Source organism: Falco cherrug, chromosome 15, assembly GCF_023634085.1.
Source record: "Falco cherrug isolate bFalChe1 chromosome 15, bFalChe1.pri, whole genome shotgun sequence".
Classification (NCBI taxonomy): Eukaryota; Metazoa; Chordata; class Aves; order Falconiformes; family Falconidae; genus Falco; species Falco cherrug.
This window is the reverse complement of record NC_073711.1, coordinates 22550596-22570626: the sequence shown is the minus strand read 5'-3', so window position 1 is coordinate 22570626 and position 20031 is coordinate 22550596. Positions and strand designations below refer to the sequence as shown.

The following is a 20031-nucleotide window of genomic DNA, read 5'->3' as shown; positions in this document are numbered from 1 at the left end:
CCGCTAAAAGTGTTATATAGAACATTTACATTCAACTTTGTTGCAAATCGGGTTTCGGTACATCAAGGAAAGATGCAGTTTGTGATCAAAGGTTGTGGCAGGAAACGCATTTGTGTGGTCAAAGTTATCTTTATTCTCTCTAAAGGTGAATGCATCAGGAGTTGTTGTTCTAAACATTTCTAACATCCAATTCCTCAAATCCATTGGCAAGCAAAAAACACTGTAGTAAAATTAACTACCAAATTTTACAAACAAAAATAGGCTGTCCTAATATAAGAGTGAAAATGGCCTGCATCTGTGCAGATACAAAGCCCAAGAAGTTGAAATTATTCCATTTCATTGTCAAAGTGCTGCTTAATTCCAGTTAAGGCCAAGTTTTTCAAAAACTTGCTGCAACAATACTGAGCCTACAACCAAGTGAACAACTTGTAATAGCTTGCTCCAAGAGAGGTTTTAAGACAGTCAATTCAAGTGCTGTTTATTCACAGACTGCTGTATTAAGAATCACAAACTAAGATCCAGGATACCAATGAACACAAAGTAGACGGCTTTCGACTCGGCTTTATAGAATATTAGATTTATTTGATCCTAGCTAAGAACAAATTATTCCCAGACAACAGCATTCCAAAACTTTCTGAGATTTGGAACGCAGTAAGGTAGAAAGACCTAAGAGAGAGGACAGCGTAATAGCTGGCTGTTTTTCAACGTGCATGATCACACACACACACCAAGAGCCCTGAGAAAGTCAACATCTTTCCCATTTTACCACCTTTTCACACACAAATTACATAAAACAAGGGAAAGAATGGAAGTGTGAGAAGCAACTGGGGGTTTGCTTCTTACAATGATACCGAACAAAACACAAAGTACTTTCTTCCACGCTGGATATTAACTCCAAGGTCAATTTATTGGCTTAAAACACAGAGAGGATGCTTCCCTGGTTAAAATGCTAATCTGAGTCTCAGGAAATCTAGATTCAATTCCCTGCCTCACCACATACTTCCTGTGTGACCTTGGGCCATAAATATTTCGGTGTCTCAGTCTTTCCATCTGTGACCGAGATAGTATTTCCCTATTGAACCAAGTGTTGTAAAGATAAATACATTAGAAGAACATTAGGAATCAGAGACCATAGGCATATGCATACCAGGTTAATGAGGAACTTATCTGTGGCAGTCCTGTGTGTCAATATTCACAATTAGGCATCAGGTAAAGCAAGGAAGGGCTGCCCACGTTAAATACCCAGCTACCACGAGACAGAAAAAACATGAAATATTCAAAAAATAGCTAGAAATCAAAACCTCAATTATAAAAATAAATGAGCTTTACAGGAAATTTCCATCATTCCAATAAGAAGTCTCAGCAACAAGTTCTAAACAGAAACAAAACTCAGAAACCAGCTGAGAGGGAGATGCTGAAGGAAGTGGATACACCTGCCAGCAACGCATTATTACCCTGTTTTCCGAGATTATCACGACGTGCTGCACACAAAGCGCCTAAAATGAGAGGTAGGAGAGGGGCCGCTGAGGCTGGGGGCCATGAATCCCTGGAGACCGTCCCCCAGCCCTCCGCAGGGCAGCAACTGCACGCTGCTGGAGTCAACAGCCTTTTGTAAGAGGCAGTAAATAGGATTGCGCTGAAAAGCGGTCACAGTAGGGTCCCCACCTTGCTGCTGCCCCAAGGCAGAGGGGGACAAAGCAGAATGGGGGAGGGTAAAGGATGGTCACCACCCAAACACTGGATGACAGGACTGACCTCCCCCTGCCCCGACCCCAGGAGGAGCTGGGGGAGGTGTCTGGTACTGGAGCTGCTGATCGGCCAAGGGGAACAACTAGAAGGCTACGTGGCATTTGCAGGCAGCAGCTCCGGCTGCCGAGGAGGGAGAACTGGGGGGGGGGGGGGGGGAGGCGGCGAGGGGGAAGCTGGAGCGGGGGGAGCCGACTTCGGATCTCAACCCCCTCTACCCACAGAAACAGGAGAAAAAGGAAAGGAAGGGGTCAAGAGAGACGGAGGATTTGTGGGCTGGGGAGAGCGGGAACGGGCGGAGGGAAGAGCGAGTCGGGGGAGCTCGCTGGCATCAACCCCATGCGGGGCGGCTGAAGCACAGCCCGGACCCCCGCCCGCCGCAGCCCCGCCGCCCCCCGGCTCCCCCCCGCCCGGCAGCTGCCGCCGCACCGGGGCTGTCCCGTTAGGGGCTGCCCCCCGCACGGCCCCCGGCCCCTGCACCCCCCGGCTGCCCCTGGGCAGACCCCCGCGCCCCGTAGGGCAGCCCTCCCCCTGCCCTGCCTCCCCCCTCGGCCTCCCCGGACCCGCCTCACACGCCCGCCCCACATCCCGGGGTGCCGGTGCTCCCCTCAACCGCCCCACACCCCGGCCCCGTCCCACACGGCGGCCCCCGGCCGCCGTACCGCACCCCGCCGCCTCCCGCCACGGACGGGCCGGCACCCCGCCGCCTGCCCCCCGGCCCCGGGCCCCGCTCCACACCGCGGGGCTCCGCTCCGCTCCCCGCCGCCGCCGGCGGGGCGAGCCGACCGCCAGCTCCTGGCACTGCCCACCGCGCCTTGGGTGGGGAGCGCCGCTCTCCCCCGGCCCGGCTCCGCCGCCCTCTCCCGCCCGCCAGGGGGGAAGAAGCGGCGGGCGGAGGGAGCCCAGAGGAGCGGCCCTGTCCCAGGCGGCGGCCCCGCGGCAGCACTGACCGTGAGCGGCTCCGCAGCCCCTGCCTCAAGCCCGGCGCTGCCGACCGCCAACCGTCCGTTCCGCCATGATGGAATGCGGGCACTGCGCCTGCGCTACCGCCGCCGCCGGCCGGAGGCGGGCGGGCGCGCCAACCACAGGCCGGGCCGATCTTCGTCTTCAACCACCCGGTCCCGCGAAAAGAGGCGCGGGGGGGCGGCGGGGGAGCCCGCAGGTGGCTGGAAGGCCCTGGCCGGGTGGGAGTGTGGCCCGCGGGTGCCTGGCGGGCGAGGGAGGGGACGCAGCTCTTCATGGCAGAGCTGGCACCAAGTGGAGACAACGGTGCGACGGTGGCCGGAGCGTGTGGCTGGCCAGCACCCACCATCCTGCCATGAGGGAGGCCTGGGCCTTGTCCCCTGAGGTGTCTCGGGGCCTGCGGCCGCTGCCAGGCCCTGGCTCTCAGTGGGTGGAGGTGGTGGCACCTGACGGGCCATGCCCTGCCTGGGCCACTGCCTGTCACCACTGCCTGTCACGCCACCCCATGGCACTGCCACAGCTGCTGCCCAGGCTCTGGCCAGGACACCGAGCCCGTGCCCGGCTCTGGCCAGAGGGCTGCAGCCTTGGCCCCCGTCCCCCCAAACCCCGGCCAATGCATGATGTTCTGCACAATTTACACATTTTACCTGTCCCCCAGCAACGCAGGGGGATAGATGGGTCACAGCACATGCAAAGGCAAAAGGCCTGAACTCTAATATCGTGTATTAACATAAAAAGCTTTAATGCCAATGACTGTAAGAACTGAGGGGTGTTACGCTAGCGATTTAAGTGGGAAGAGCGAAGAGGAAGGCAAGATTTCATTACTGGCTTGTCAAAATGAGGAGTTGGGTACCTTGACACAGGGCTCCATTCCCATCATGTCATCAGACATGATGCCAAGCCCTCAGGGGCACCGAGCCCTGCTCCAGAGAGGATCAAGGGCAGGGGCTGAAAAAACAGCATGGGCCGAGGAGCCCCTCCGGCACATCCATTTTCTCTGGCAATTAACGCAGCAATAAACGTTGCACCCTTCAGCTTATTTCCACTGGACAGTTTGTGCCGGTACGCCTCCGTTAGCATGTTTCAAGCAAGTTTGAGGCACTTTTTTTGAAGCGGTGATTTAAGCGGTGTTTTGTGCACAGCATGGAAGTCAGCATCTGTGTGGATGCAAAATAAATGTGACAGCTGTGCTCTTACACAAGCTCCGCATAAACTGTGGATTGCAGCAGTTTAGAAGAAAAAGGGCAAACTCTACATTTATATGCAAGCTATATAATATGCATATAAAGAAACTAACCTTTTAAAATGAATGGCCATGTGTTTTCCCCTGGATTGATCTTAGATGTATTTTTAATGAATATAGGAAATATTACAATGAAGAGAAGAATTTGTTCCTTTATGTCAGAGAATTTCTCTCTGGGGACTAGTGGAAGTGGTTGATTTGACATACTGAACAGCCTATGCTAAACAGGACTAAAATAAATTCCCATCCATCTTTTTAAATAAGCAAGCAGTGTTAAGGAAGGCCAGAGGTGGTCAGGTCTGCTGAATTTCTAGGCAACTAATAGCTTGCCTTGTAAAATAAATGCCACAAAACCACTCAGTGTAACCTTACAATTAATTTTACTCATATTGGCCCATAAAGCAATGAATATATTCTCTGCAAATTGATAGCAAATAGTGAAAGAACAGAGAAAATAATCCGCAGATTGTGTCTTTGTGTGTTTGGCACTTGCTGTAGCATTGTTGCTTTCTTCTTTTCTGTTGCATTTGATCATCTAGCTATTACAAGACCACCAATATTCTTGGATTTTACATTTGTTTTGGGGAGAAAGCAAGCAAGTGCTATTATTATGCTTCACCATCACTGAAAATGTACATTTGATGCAGAATAACACTGCTGGTGCTTTAAACAATGGCTTTTGCAAGGAGCCCATTACCTTTTCATTCTCTGATGTCTGTTGTCACCCCTATTTATTTAAGCTTCTGAACACATACGAGAGCTTCTTTGTCTGAACAGCTCATTGTAATGTTGTTTGTGATCTGAAAAGGAAAATGTGGTAGCTGAATCCATGGCCAATTCCAGGTGGAGAAGGCAGGAGAAACCTTTTCCTCTTAAGAAGATAGTCGGCAAAATGTCTGTCATGGTCTCTGCACTGACATTTCCTCTTCTTTCTACCCCTTCCACAAGCTTTACTGCACACGTGACTACTGGCCTGATTCTGGTAAAAGCAGCAGCAGCACTTTTGCTCTGTGGAATAGTGTGGGTCAACACATGACATGTTTTATTATGGTTGTAGGAAATTAATGCTTCTTCATGCCTATGAAATAGATTGAAGTCTTCAGAAAAGGATTCAGAGGAAAAATAAGCTTCTCCTCTGTTTTGAGTCATGCCATACTTTTGTCAATAATATTTGGCTCTTCATTTCACTGAAAATTCCAAAAGGAAACTAATTCTGGCTCAGATTTAAGGCTTGTGAACACTTCAGAAAAGGTAGAAGACAAGACCATCATGCAGACCTGCTTTCTGCATTATTGTGCCATTAATAATTTCACCTTTGAGAGAATTCTTGGAATCTTCAGCACTCCATCTCGGGAATCTTATAACTCCACAGGCTCTAACTAATCTGCAGCAAAGCATATCTAGTGCCCTGGGGATTTAATTTCTAAAGTGAAATATTTGTACTTAATTTTTGGGAGATCCTCTGAAAGAGACCCATCAGGATGTGATTTGGAAATCTGAAATACGTTGCATTAAATGAATGTTGCTGTTGAAGGCAGCAATTCAAGGACTATTTTGACTTCGCAGGCTCAGTATTTATCCATTTCCAGTTAAACCTTAACAGTTATGACTAGTGGTCTTGTGTGATATAGGAAGGTCTGATTCCCCGTCATGAGCACACTGTGTCCGATACCCAGAATAAAGAAGGTCTTCGGGGGTGAATGCTGAGCATTCTTTGCACTGAAGGCTATTGGACCTCCCAGCTTTGATTATTACAAGAATTCCTTTGTAGGTAATAATGCAGTATTCTAGCACTTAGAAAAATCCTTTTCCTTTCTCTCCAGCCTTTCATTAAATAATTTTTTCCTCCGTTATTTTCCATTCTAAATATACTTTATATCCTAGCAAGGTATTCAGTGGTAGTTCTAGCAAACATCATGTCTGATAGAAAAGTTTACAGAGTTGTAGCTAGTTTTTAGTGAGGCTTAGTATGAAAGATCTAAAAACTGCCCACATTCCACAAGCTCCAGGGCTCCTTTAAAACTGAAATTGCTTCAAGTATGAGAACTATCCCCACACCACGGAAAATAAATGACTGAATGTTTGCTGCCTACATCCTACATTCAGATTGCTATGGCATGACCGTAAGGGAAAAAAATTTTTCAGCTGAAGCTGGAAGTTTTACAGCCAGCTGGTGGAGGCTGAAGGCACACAGGCAGGCTGTTCCAGATGGCAAGGCTGCACAGAAGAAATATTTGGCACAAGCAGCATTGTGACCAAACTGCCTGGAAAGAAGGCCCTGATTAGATGGGTCAGAAATTACAGAACAGCATGGAACAAGTCTGAGGGGAGCCTTAACTATATTTTTAAATTCCTGGAGAGCCATAAGGAGTGTACAAGGCCAGCGGTGATACAGGGTTCCACACACAAAAGCCAGCAATGCTCATCTTGAGTCGCCGGATTAGAAGTTGGATTTTGAGGAAATGATTGCCCAGACTGCCCTTTCAGTCTGGGGAGGAAGAGGGTAGAGAGGCACACACACCAGTGATACCAGTCGAGGGTAGATCCAGGCCTGGGAAGAAGGAATTAAAAATAGCAGAATATAAGATCAGAGAACATTTGGAGTAAGGAAAAGGAAAGAGAAAAGAAACAGCCAACATGGGAAGGGGAAATGCGTCAGGAGGGAGGGAAGAGAGCACAAATGGGAAGAAATCTGGGCTTATAAAGGAAGGGCAGTCTCTGAAATGGAAAAGGAGAGTTAAGGAGAGTCCGTCTTAGCAAAACAATGGCAAGAAGCAGTGCCAAAACCCATGCTCATTCTTCCATTAGAAAATTTTGAATTGTAATCTCTACTTTTTTCTTTGCTAATTCAACTGCTCTAGGTGAGTTAATGAACCAAAACAAACAAAAAAAAAAGGGGGGGGGCCAGGAGGAAGAAGGAGGAACAAAAATATTAAAGACATGTAATTCCTTTAACAAGAAAGGGGTGAAAAGACAGATAAGATGGATATCAAAATTACAACATATTCCAATCTGAACAGGGGTGGGGGAGGTTGCTGAAAGGCTTGAGTAACAAAAACCTGCTGCTTACAAGCTGCACACAGTAAATACCTGGATGCACAAAATCCCTACACACCAACAACCCACTTATGATGATTAGCATCTGCTCTGGATTTCTAGTTCCAGTCCATAATAAAAACATTTTTTTCCATACTTGCATGGCAATAATAATGATGATTATGGTTATTTTAACTAGTGTTTAGCAAAGCCTCCCATCTCTTGAATTCATTAGGACCTGCGAATGAGGTCTTGGAACACATTCACTTCATTTTCTCTTATTATATACAAAATACTGTTGTGTACACTTTAGGAGGGACCGAGGCAAGGCAACCTGGCAAACAAACTTCTATCAAACAGCACTTTGTTGGAAGTGTACGTGCTTAGATCCTCAAAAGTAAACAGCATATACTGGAGCGGATTTTCCGCCAGTATGTATTGGCATTGCTCCATCCACCCCAGTGGAATTCGGAGTGTTTTCTCCAGTTGAGGATCTGGTCCATCAAGAGCAAAACAGCACTCTGTGTTGTATGTTTTGAAAGAACCACAATGGGAGAAGCCTGTAGGGCATCAGGAGCGGGAGTTTCTTTTGTAGGTGTATGAAACATGCCTGCTGTTCTGCATGTACAGGTACATTCATCCCAAATCCAGAAAATTTGCTCTTTGTTTGCCATTGAACCCCAGAAGCAGCTCACCACCAACATTTACATTTAACATTAAACCACACTTATCTAAATAAATAGGTGATACCATCAGATGCACTGGATTATACCAGCATTCTGCTCCATGCTCTGTGTGGTTTTGTCCACTAGGTTGTTAAAAAGTAATGCCATTTCAAGTGAAGAAATTTAAGCAAGTTTGGTGATTTTCTTTGGAGTCCAGTAACATTAATAGTGCTTTCTGCCCTCTCAGTGGGCACAGTGGTTTGCATTCCTGGCACAACTGGAGCGGTGGTATCTTACAGTGGGGAAAAAAAGAGAGATGTCTTAAGAAGAAAGAACAGATTCTTGGCACCAGTATGGACAGGCCGGAATGGATCAGCAAAGTTTGGCAGGTGATGGAGATGCAGGTGGGCATTGTGTTTCGCTATCTGCACTTCCTTCTCCCAGCAGGACCTAGAACCCTGCTGTGGACCCACCAGTCCGGACCAGAAACTCCTTGCAGAGAAGTTCTCACATGAAACCCCACATGAACTCACTGAATACCATCACTGGATCCGCAATGCTGTTGGTACAAAGTAATGATGAAGTTGCAAAACAAAAGCCCTTCGCAACCCACAGTAAACATACCTTGCGTTTATGGCTGTTGTAAGTGGCAAGGGATGAAGTTCAGTGCCTGGGTAATTTACACTTGCCACAGAACATCTGTTTTACGATTCTCTCACTTACTACATGGCACAGTCGGTGTACAAAGACTGCGTGTCCTGACCTACAGCTGCACCCACACCTTCATTTGCCCCACTCTTCAGGTTCGACTGAGTTCATTGGAACACATTAGAAAAAGCGAATTAAACCCTGGCTTGTCGCTGCAGCCCCATTGCTGACTTCTCTGTGAGCAAGGAGAAAAATCTGAGCTCGCCCTCATCACCTCCCAAGCTGCTGTAATGCTGGGAGCAGGGATGGCTGGAGCTTCCACCTTACTCGCTGCCAGCAGATGCCTGTAAATAATGACAGAGGATGCCAGGGAGCACTGAAAGGCAGTGCAACTCCTCTGGAGCTTGACGCAGGCTGCCGACCAGCCGTGGCAAACTAATTGCACTCTGGCTGCTTCTGAAATGAGGGGGAAAAGTGGCTGGAGGGGCCTCTTCAGAGCCAGGAGGATCCCTGGAGGCTGAAGGTGCCTGTTAGTTTGCGAGAGTCAGGAGTGTTTGGCTGCCTGGCGTCTTCATCTGAATGACTGGCTGCTTATATTTAGCAGCAGCTCTGACTCCTTGCTGAACTCGTCCCCTGTAATTAACACATCGACATCTGCTCTTTGCTGAGCCACCGGAGTCCAGTGGGAAAGTGCTGGTTGTCAGAGGACTCGTAGCAACTGGGTCTGATGGCTCTGAAGAGCCTTGGAGAAGCATCGCAAACGCAGGGGCTGCTTGGTGTTCTGGCCATGGAGAACATGGCACCCTCCAGCTCTCCTTTACTCGAGCACTGCCCCAGCACCAACACTTTCCTCGCCTGAAAGCCTGGAGCTGGGAAGCCAGTGCTTGCTTCTCTCAGACCCAGCCTGGAGCTGCTGCTCTTCTGCAACACCACCATGGGAGGAGATGGCCGTGGGACACCCGCCCGGTCTCTCCCTTTACCACCTTCTGCAAGCTCTTTCTGCTTGGTTCCTCCTCAAATTATTCAGCAAGAGTCCAGATAGGAGTCACATATCCCAATTCAAACACTAGCTGTGTTCACCCATAAATTTATAACTCTTCCCCCAAGCCAACAAGCAAACACCCCCCCCCTCCAAACAGCGCAACACAGCACTGGGAAGAGGCAGGCCCAAGCAAATGCCAGGGGAAGCACATGCAACATGGCACCATACCTTGTGCTCAGAGCAGAGCTTACAGCTGAAGGAAATCACAATCTCCTTGAAAACAGCTTCTCCTTGCAGGAGGGAGCCCATCCCAGCCTCGCTCCCCAGCGTTATGGCATCCCCAGGGCACACGGGGGATGCATTGGATCTTTCAGCGGTGGGAAGGCTCAGGCTCCGAGTTGCTGCAGCAGTCGCTGCTCCCAGGGTAAATACACAGGCGGTTCTTCAGCTGCCCTGGTGGCAGTGCCAGTGGAGCTAAGTCAGGTCTGCTTGCCTGGCCTGACATGAATGTAGTCATAGTTCAAAGTAATCCAAGCAGCTGGATCCTCAGAAATGCTCAAAACAACTGTAATTTAAACATGTTAGAGCTGGGGGCTGCTTGTCCTCGTTCTGGCAAGGAAAGGAGAAAGCCAAAATGAGTTCACCACTAGCTCTTATAAACCAGACTGAAAATGTTTAAAAAAACATCATTGCCATTCTTTACTGTTGCTTTGTGCAAAGATAAAATTTGCAAGATGCTGAAGCACCTGGGTCATGTGTTTATATCCCAGAGATGGAGGGTCTGGACGGAGCGGGTTGGCTCCCTGGGCTAGGCAGGGCAGGGGCTTGTTTCCTGCTGCATGAAACTTAGCTGCGGAGGGTCTTTGGGGAGCAAGAACCAAGCATCAGAGCCAATTGCTGAAGAACAGAGAGGAGGGGAAGGACAAAAAGGAAAGAAAGCAAGCAGAATAAATCTGAATTGTAACAAAATTATAGTCTGTATTTAAATTTCCACATTTGGAATGGATTTTTTCCATCAGACAAAAGGCTGAGACTTTAGCTGTTGAAATGCTGATCTCTTTTTTAACTGGATGAGCTGCAGGTGAACCATCAGCAATAAAGGCCTGATGCAATCATATTTTCATGTCAAGTGTAATGTGATGCTCTCCCCTTTGTTTGCGTTGTTTTCCTTTCTTTCTGTGTGTGGTGCAGGTTTCCTACCTTTCATCAGGTGATGCAGGTTCCTTATTTTTCTGGCTGCTGCCCATTTCCTAACTCCCCCCCCCCTCGCCCCTTCACATTTAGGGAGTGAAAAACCATCTCCTTTGTGGCATCACATTAGCACTGAAGTTTCAACTTAACTATGTACACAAGGTGTTTTATTTGCATCCCCCGTGTTGCACGTGGTGGAAGCGAACAAAGCTGCAGCACCTTCATGAAAAGTGGCTCGCCTGTGATCAGCAATCTCCCTGCTCTGTTTTAACATGGGTTTTCAATTGTTTCACTCTATTTCTCCATTGTCTTTCTTCAGAGCACTATTTCTTTCCTATCTGGCATTTTCTTCACTGTCCCGAAACAACCTCTTTTACTTGCTCTCTCCTACAATAACCCCATTCCTCATTATTGTTTCCATTCCCAGTTTTGGTTGTTGTTTTTTTTTTTTTTTCTCCTTTTTTTTCACTTGATGGAGGCCTGGGGGGCCCTGCTTTGTGTTGGGGGTTCCTCTTCCAGCCACAGCACTCTGCAGACATGTCAGGGCTGCAGCACTGTCTCCTTCGTGTCGGATCGGTGTCCGCACCACTGCCGAAGAGGCTCACCATACTCTCCGATGAGCATTTTATATCTGCTTTGTAGGAGCATACATAATCTATCAAAATGCAGAGCAGTGATGAATCAGGTCTTTGATGCAAATAAGAAGCAGCCACATGGCATGAAGCATTTGGGAGCACTTCAGGCTAAAAAGAAAAAAAAAACACCAGAAAAAGAAAAAGTTGCAGCTGTGAAGAATACAAATATTGGCTCCTCGAGGAAACCTCCATATTGTATCCATTATTGCAATCTACGTATTTGTTCAGGGCTAATGCTCTCCATTTTGAGATTGTCATGGATCTAGTTTCCCATCCTCAGAGAGCAGATGAGAAGGTCTGAGAGGCAATATTCTGCGTGAGGTAGCTGCATAAGGAGTCTTTCTCCGCTGTCTGGCTGACAGAGCAGACTGCTGTGAGAGAACCTGCTATTAAAATGAATAAGGACCCTTTTGTGCATGAGAAAGCAGGAAAAAAAAAATTGGCTTCTTCCCACCTTCCCCATCTTTTGCTATGGAAAAAAAAATCTGCACTGCCTTCCCTGCTGCAGCTATTGTGAGTGCCTTGCAATGGAGACTGCTGGAAGAGGGGGGGTTTTACACAGCCTTCCTGAAAGCTCCTCGGCAGGAACGTGGAGCTTTGCCGTGTTCCCTGCAAGTGCCGTGCTCTGGAGAGGGGGCTGGTGGCTCCGGAGGCTGAGAGTGAGGCCCCGAGCAGCTGCCAGCTGAGGTGACCCATGGGGATCACCGTGGGGCTTGTCTCTGACACTCCAGCAGTGAATTTCCCGATCACCTGCCAGAAAACCAGGAAGGCGAGGTGTAAGCCGCACACAGAGCAGTTACGTTGCTGCGGGCATGGCCTGAAGCTGCCTTCGTGCCTGGAGCCTGGCTGGGTGATGCTGCTGGTCACCACCGCGGTCTTGTGGAGGGTGAGCTCAGGATGCACATTTCAGCAGGCAAAACACAGCTGCGAGTGGTCTGGTGCTCCGGCATCAGTCACTGCCTCACTTCTTAATTTACAGGCTGGGAATAACAGTCACTCCTTGCTTAACAGGGAAGCTAGGAGCTGGGGGTTGTTAGGGGTTACTCTGTTGCTGTGATAATGCGGGCAAGATAATCATACATCCATCAAATGGTTTGGGTTGGGAGGGAGCTGACAGCCCCCCGAGCCCCAACCCCCGCCAGGGGCAGGGACACCTCCCACCAGCCCAGGTTGCCCCCAGCCCCGTCCAGCCTGGCCCTGAGCACCCCCAGGGATGGGGCACCCACAGCTGCTCTGGGCAGCCTCTGCCAGCGCCGCCCTCACGGGGAAGAATTTCTTCCCAGTATCTGCCCTAAGTCTGCCCTCGGTCAGCTTAGAGCCATTCCCCCCCGCCCTGTCACTGCACCCCCCCGTACAAAGCCCCTCCCCAGCTTTCCTGTCGGCCCCTTCAGGTACTGGAAGGTGCCAGAAGGTCTCCCCGGAGCCTTCCCTTCCCCAGGCGGAGCAGCCCCCGCCCCAGCCCACCGGGACAGCAGAGGGGCTCCAGCCCTCTCGTTGTCATCGTAAGTGCGGCAACAATGGAGGACAGCATTCTGTTAGAGCTGCAGGAGAGGGGTGAGAAGCTGCTGTGTGCCAGGGGCCGATTTGAGACCTCTGAGCCAAGTGCTCCTCTGCTATAGCGAGGGGCAAGTCAGCCAGACCCTGCAGATGAACATCGCCCCGGCCATCACGCAGCTACAGAGGTCCCATGTCACGGCTGGTGCAAAGCGCAGTCTCCATTAAACCCAGCAAACTGAAAAGTTTCGCTTTGCATCCCACTTACAACTTGATGGTGGGTAAAGCAGCATCACACACTGCAAGATGCGTTGGGGAGGAGATGTGAGAGCAGATTCTCCGTAGCACTGTGTCATGGCACAGCCTGAACTACCATAGTGTTAGCCATCAAAAATTTGCAATGACCTTCTTTGGTCTTGTTCATCCTCAGCATTTCAAGTGGAGCCGAGGGAAAGCCTCCAAAAACGCACTATTTGTACCTGTGAATGAGCTACTGCGGGCAGTCACCCCAGGAGGGCCACCTGCAAGCAGGAACCCGCGTCCCTCCCCCACCTACACATGTGTCCTCAGTATCTATTCCAGCCATTTCTCGAAAAACAAAACCACAGAGCACATATTTGAGAGAACTGCAGGATTCTTGTTTCATTAAAAAAATGAAGCAATATGCCTTGCACTTCCCCTCTTTGCAGCCACTTCAGCTTCTCCCCCCCAGGCCGTGGGTGCAGCAGCATGTCCTCCCGCGGCGCGGGGCACGTGAGCAGGGGTGAAACATGCACGAGGCTGGCCTTTTGTCACAGTGTCACTCAACGAGGCTTGCTAATCCCTTGTCTTATTAAAGGGTATGTGGCTGAGGCTTTAAAATCCTCCTTCTGATGGACAAAAGGCTGGGATGCCTCTCTGGGTGAACCTGCTAACGGACCCTGGCCCCTAACGTCTTTGAGAGAGGGGGAGAAAGTGTCTTGCCAACATGGGGGGCTGCTGTTCACGTACCGTGTAGCTGCATTTCCACCGCTGCCCTTGAATAAGTGGGTTCGTATTTATATATAGAATATGGCAAAAACAATCATAAAAGCCACAAGTTTTTACATGCAGATCCCTTCATCCAAAAGGAGCCCAAGTGGTGTTTACACAAGCTGGGATAGTAAAGGTGACGCTGTCCTGCAGTGTTTCTGCACTGAACTTAAAGAAAAGCCCCTGAAGTATAACATAAAAAGAAAGAAACAAATCCCCCAATTTACTGTTTTCCCAAACAGCCCCATATCTTCTCTCTCTCCCAACAGCCCCGGGAGAGTGCAGCCCGGATGGTTTGTGGGACATAATCTCTGTCATTTGGATAAAGAGCTGGTCGTCGGTAAAGATTTCCATTTTCTAGGGAAAGCAGGGGTTGAAGCATTTCATATTTTTTGTGTAATTCCATTAAATTTGGGATTGAAACGTCATCTGTTGGGCTTCTCTGCTCTGAATTCTTGAGTAATTCACAACTTTAACTTTCCATTACCACTATTCTTCATTTTTTTGGTGGGAGTGGGGTGGAGGAGGGGTTGAACAGTTTGCTGCCCAAGGAATCCTTTGGTTAGACAAAGCAGGCGAGATGATACCTGAACCAAAGCTGAGAGGCTCCTTGTAGATGGTGTGGCCACAGCTACGGTGTTTTGTTCCTTTCTGTCTGCCTTGACGCAGGAGGACTATCACAGTGGAAGTTCTAGCTTGAATACCCTGTATTTCTACTTTTTTTCCTTTGCAACTATCAATGAATTCTCACAACTCCCAACTAAGAAGAGTCATTTTGCCATGAAACGTGCCCTCCGTGAGCGTGAAGTGTAAGCTGTATCTCTTACTGCAGCACTCCTTGCTGGAGCACAGTTGTTTTAGAGGAACATCGAGTAGAAATGAGTGGGCAAATAAAAATACATGACAGTTCTGCAGGTCAGTGGCTGTGGAGGAAGCCGTGGGCTCAGGCACCCCTCGCTGGAAGCTGTGGAGGCTGATGAGCTCAGTGCCTTTGTAGTTATGTGGAATCAGTGTCATACTGAATGTCTGCAAATTGCTGGGGTTATTTCACCGGAAGAACTTCCCGCCATGGGAGAAATTTAATTTGGGTGGACCACGACTGAATCATTGGTGCCACTTTCTATGGCTGTTGATTCTCCTGCCCAACACTGACCTGCTACAGCAGCCTTGGCTATGGACCGGTGGCAACGCGGAGCCCACACAGGTGCGCCAGGGACATGTGTCAACCTTCAGAACAACCCCAGATTGCAATGATTAGGTTTGGTTTTAACTGCAGTGAAAGCAAACTCCACCTCAGCTCGGTATCAGCAGCACAATTCAGATTTAAACAGGCTCCTGGTAGATCACAGGATAAAAGTACCCAGGAGCTCAGGATGTGCAGAGCCGTCCCCAGGGCTTTGGCAATCATTTCTCAGTGCCTGTTTTATTAGTTCACATCCCCGAGGCCTGTTTTTCCTACCACAGGATATGATTAACCCTGACTGGAGTCATGGCGCCACATCCCGAAGCACAAAATCCACCTGAATTCAGCACAAAACTGCTGCCTGCCTCAAGTCCCACACCACGTGGGACCGAGCAGACCTTGTGCAGGGCTTGTGGATCTCCTCTGGGGCAGGTCTTCTGGGCCACCACATCACGGGGGCTGGACCACGCACACGGAGCCTCGCTGGTCATCGTTGCCCAGGTAGGGAGCAGGGTGCTGGGTCAGCCTGGAGCTGGGGACCACGAGCTTTTCTGCCCAGGGTGAGGCTGTTGCTTTAGGTTTGCAGAGGAGCTACAGCAATGGCCTTCCCACCTGAGCACCCAGAAAAGCACAAGGGGAACAGGCACCAGCTCCAAAGTCCTGTGAACCTTTGGCATAGTAAGTCAGGGTGATGAAGGACAAGAAGGGATGAGGCATGTGGGAGGAGATGCTGCTGACAGGAGGCAGAGGCTCAAGGCCAATTGTGGGGAACTTCTCATTCCATTTTCCTTGAAAAGTAGTGGTGAAAGGGCACTGTAGCATTTTTCAGCCCTCACTCACGTAAGCACTGTGTCCTCATCACGCCAGCATGCTTCCTGCCGTGAGTAATATGGAAGGAGAAAAGGGCAGAGAGTAGGGGCTGTCTCCTTTCAGATGGTTACTCAGCAGGGAAATAAGCCTCGGCTGCCTCCTGGGATAGATGCAGTTCTGCAGCCGTCAGGCCACACGCTTGCCTTTTGCAATAACTGCTCGCAAAAAGTGAGCTGCCCTGAAGTCAGCCCTTTGCAGCGCCCCTGGCACAGGCTTGCTAGACAAAGTAGCTGCAGAAACCTCCTGTCTTGTGCTGAAAGCGATTCCCAAAATGGTCACGCAGGGCAATGCTGTGTCTTTTGCCCTTGATCCCGCAAGGCGTTATCTGAGGGGGTTCATGGGGGCTGTGTGGAGCTTTGTTGAAGTTAAGCAGAGCATCACAGAGACGCACGCCTTGCAAATAAAGGGATTTCAATGGGCTAAACCAAAACCAAACTCTGTTTAGTCTTCAGCATCCCTAGTAGAGACATGTAGCAACGTTCCTGGAAGTTAAGTTTTTATTAATGACCAAAATAGGATGTGTTTGCTACCTCTTCCCCTTTACCCCCCCTCCCAACCTGGTGAATATCCATCTGGAATATATTTATTGAACTAACAAAGAGTCCCTGCTTTGCTCTGAGAGCAGCCAGGCTTCCTCTGAAGCGTAAGAAGCTGCACTGACAGGAGAGAAACGGGCACATTTCACCCTCAAGTGAAGTTTGCAAATACTCCAAATATTTGTTTGCACATGTGGCCACTCACAGAGCTGAAATTAAATAGTTTGGGAGAAGTAGGGTTGAGTTCCCAATCTTGCCAACCCATGTGCTGGGAGATGGATTTGTAACCCTGAGTCTATGCTCTTCATCCCTCGGGTTTGCTTTCAGTGGTGTCTGTAAGACATTTTATGGCTTACATCGATGGTATTTTAAAATCTGATGTACCTTGCTTTGCATTTGCTGCTTATTTTTTCCCCTACTAATCAGGTCATACCCTCCGCTGCCATACGCGAAGGATAAAGAGCCCAGTATTCTCCCCCCTGCCATATGGAAGAAGTCCCTCTTTTAATGTCAGACCACAGTAGGAATGGGGAAAAAAGAAAAAAAAAAAAAGAAGTGCTAAATTAGAATTCAGTGTGAGAATTAGCTCCTCCTAAGGAACCTGCAGCCTGTCGGTGCCCAGACACCTATTGCAGCTGGCGGGGGGGTTCAGGCAGTGGGAGCTGCCCCTGGATTGCACCAAGCCCTTGCACTGAGCTCCTCCAGCCCCCAAATATGTGCCCAGGCTCCTATAGATAGCAGGGGCAGAAAGCACCTTGCTCAGAGCAGTAACTCTCTCTTTATTGCCAGTGCTTGCAGTTTATTGCTTGTTAAACTGAGGGGTTGCTTGCTTCTCACATCCTGCAAGCATTTTTTTATGAAGACACTTCCTATAGAATAAGGGTGGTTACATCCTACATGTAGTTTCTGAACTACACAGCCTGTGGCATTGGAATTTGGCCCCACAGCAGCCAAAAATCATGTGGAGCTAAAAAGCCCCAATGACAACTTTTTACACAAGTGTAAAAAAAGGAAATATTTTTACAGCCTGAGGAAAAAAAAAAAAAGACCACTGAAGGCTTGTAGACAGACATGCCACTGAGTATTAGAAATATGGCTTCATCTCATGTGATTTGTAACATATTCAAGCATATACCTGCAAGGGAGGAGAAACCCCCTTGCCAAAACTTAACATTTCCAGAAGCAACCAGCAATTTGGGCTGATTGGGTTTGGGGACACACAGCCTAAGAGAAAGCAGAAAATGCCCTTCCACCTGCAGTCAGGGTCAGATGATTGTACAGCAGCTGAAGAAGAACGTTAAGAAAAGCTGAGAGCAAGAGAGAGTCCTGCTTGAAAACGCCTGCCCAGCAGCCAGCAGCAGCGCGGGGAGGGAAGGCAGGTGGGCTGGATGCGCACGCCGGAGGGGACGCCTGCACCCGGCAGCTGCTGAAAAGGAGTGCAGAGCAGTCAAGGCCAGGATTTATTGGAAACCAAGGTTTGTACTGTTCTCTTGGAAACAGAAAGATTGTTTTATTTTTGCAAACAGAAATCTAGTTTGTGGTTAGCTTCTGGCAGCAGGTGGCTGCTTTGGACCCTCTCTGAGAATAAGCACAAAGAAAAACACATTTTAGCCTGCTATGAAGACAAAACAGCGCCCATATGGTTCTCTTCGCTTGCACAGAAGTTTATCCTGAAACCCATCCTCCAGAGGTAAAGGGGAGAGGTTTTTGTCCATGTGGGAGGCACTGTATCCTGGGCATCTGCTGGACCAGGATTTGTTTTGTTAAGGGAAACTCTCTGCCCCATCTTCCCATTAAGGAATCAACGTTGGCTGCTGCGCTGTAATCCCCCAGCCAGAAAAAGATTACTGCCTCGATCAACACGATGCAGATTTTCCTCTCTTGTATTTAAACACTTTGTTCTACTTCCTGGTCTAAGAAGCTGGTGGTGCCTATTCAACCTGCTGGGAAGACCCCCCCAGTCTCCCCATTTTTTCAAAACCAGAAACCACAAGATCTATGATACATGGTTTGCATGCTGAAACTATGACAGGAGAATAAGGAATGTGTGCCTCCTCGCAGCCTCAGCCCTTGCTTACGCTCACACCTGCAGGCTGTATGTACTGCTACATGCTTCAGCTGAGATGGGCCCTTTTTCGCCCCTCCGCCCTGGCAGGGGGAGTGAGCACCACCTCACTTGCAGCATTGCTTGTTTTCTGCCTGGTGGGGCATCAAGCCCTGAACACTGCATCCAGCAACTCCACAGTTGTAAAACCCAACAGTGAGAAAAGTAGGTTAATGCACTTATTTTTTACAGTAAATATACAATTAATCAGCTTATACTTCAGCATATAGAATACGCTTTCCACACTGCCCAAGCCCCACATGTAATTTTAAAAGGTTGCAATGCACACATGCTAGCCCCAAGCAGACTTTCTTAGTGGCTTGACTTACGCTGGCTAAAATCAAAAGTCTAGAGCAGAAGTTTTCACTCCTGCTTTCTTTGGGGAAAAAGTGTCTTTCTAGTTGTGGAGCTTGCAGAGCGAAGCCTGAAGACGTTACCTGCTTGCACCCTACAGGCACAGGCCCTGAACAGCAAAGAAAAACAGTGCTGAACGATGATTTGGAAGGTTTGCTTCAAGGTTTTTGAGCACTTAGGGCTGACAGCGTGCGCACAGCAAGCACCAGTGAGAACAACAAGGCAGCTGGCTGGGAGCCTTCATGGTGCACCAGTTATTTTCCCACCTTTGAGCAAGCAGAAGCGATGCCGCAGAACACGTATGACCACCGCTGCCTCGCTTACCCGCTGAATTATTAGTTTCCCAAATCAGGCAGTGCATAAGCGAAAGGTTAGCACAAGGCACAGCCTGTCAACACCGACAGCTGCATGGCGAGCCCTCCTCCTCCTGCGCTGGGATGCGGCCAGCTGGGCTGGCGGTGCTGGGCCAGCACTGGGGCGTGCGGAGGCAGCCGGCAGCTTGTTTGCTTTGGGTGGGAGACAGGCAGCGCCATTTCAGTGCTGTGCCCAGGGCTCGGAAATAACCTGAAATAACCTTCGCAGACAAATGAAGGCCAAAATGATGGGACTTCGGTCGCAATGAGGGGATGCCAAGGGGCTGTACTTACCACCAGCTTCCAGCGAAAGCTTTGCAGGTCCGAGCTCTGCGCTGGGCCAGCCGTGCAGCACAAACCCAGCGCTGGCTTGGCACAGCGGATGGTGCTGTTGGAGGCCAGAGCAGGAGGAGGGACCCTGCTCGCTGCCCCTGCCATGGCTGGGGTCCCCATGGGGACCGATGGGTGCTGCTGGACCCCATTCTGTGGCTGGGTCCTCCCCAGCCTGAGCATTCCTCCAGGATGAGGAAGAAAACATGGAAAAAAAACCCCAACCCCAACAAAAAAAAAAAAAAGAGGAAGGCAGAGAGGGAAGACCCAAAGATTATAAAATAAAAATGCAATGCAGGCAGGGGTGGCACAGGGGCAACTGAGTGTGACCAACACCAGGGAAAACGGGACAAGGCTACAGGTGAGGAGCTGAATCTGCGCTGTCAAAGAAAAAAAAAAAAAAAAAAGAAGAAACCTCATCAGGCAACAGGCAGCTGCTCCAGGAATAACTAAGCACTAGGGGACACTATTGCACCATAAATTGCGCATATGCAGCAAAAAAAAAGTCCCGTTTCAAGCAAGAAACCCAATGCTTCCCCTTCCCTTCCTCAGGCCTTTCCGCCACCGCGGCAGTACCGGGATGGCACTCCGGCCCCTCTGCCCAGCTCCTGTCATCCAGCCCACACAAACGCCCCAATTTCCAACTCACCGCGTGACGGTAAGGGGTCCTGGTTCTTGGCATGTATT

General features: G+C 49.4%; 1 protein-coding gene across 5 annotated transcripts in view; it reads right to left on the bottom strand.

Annotated features, from left to right (window-relative positions):
• LOC102058672 (fibronectin type-III domain-containing protein 3a-like) overlaps positions 1-20031 on the bottom strand; it is a 233106-nt gene that overhangs the window by 46203 nt on the left and 166872 nt on the right. For 3 of the 5 annotated variants that reach the window (XM_055727291.1, XM_055727295.1, XM_055727292.1), the window contains exon 1: positions 2697-2844. The exons of the other annotated variants lie outside the window; for them this stretch is intronic. The gene's annotated coding sequence lies outside the window, so the exon portion shown is untranslated. Of the gene's footprint in view, positions 1-2696; positions 2845-20031 lie in introns of those variants that run through there. 5 annotated transcript variants of the gene reach the window in all.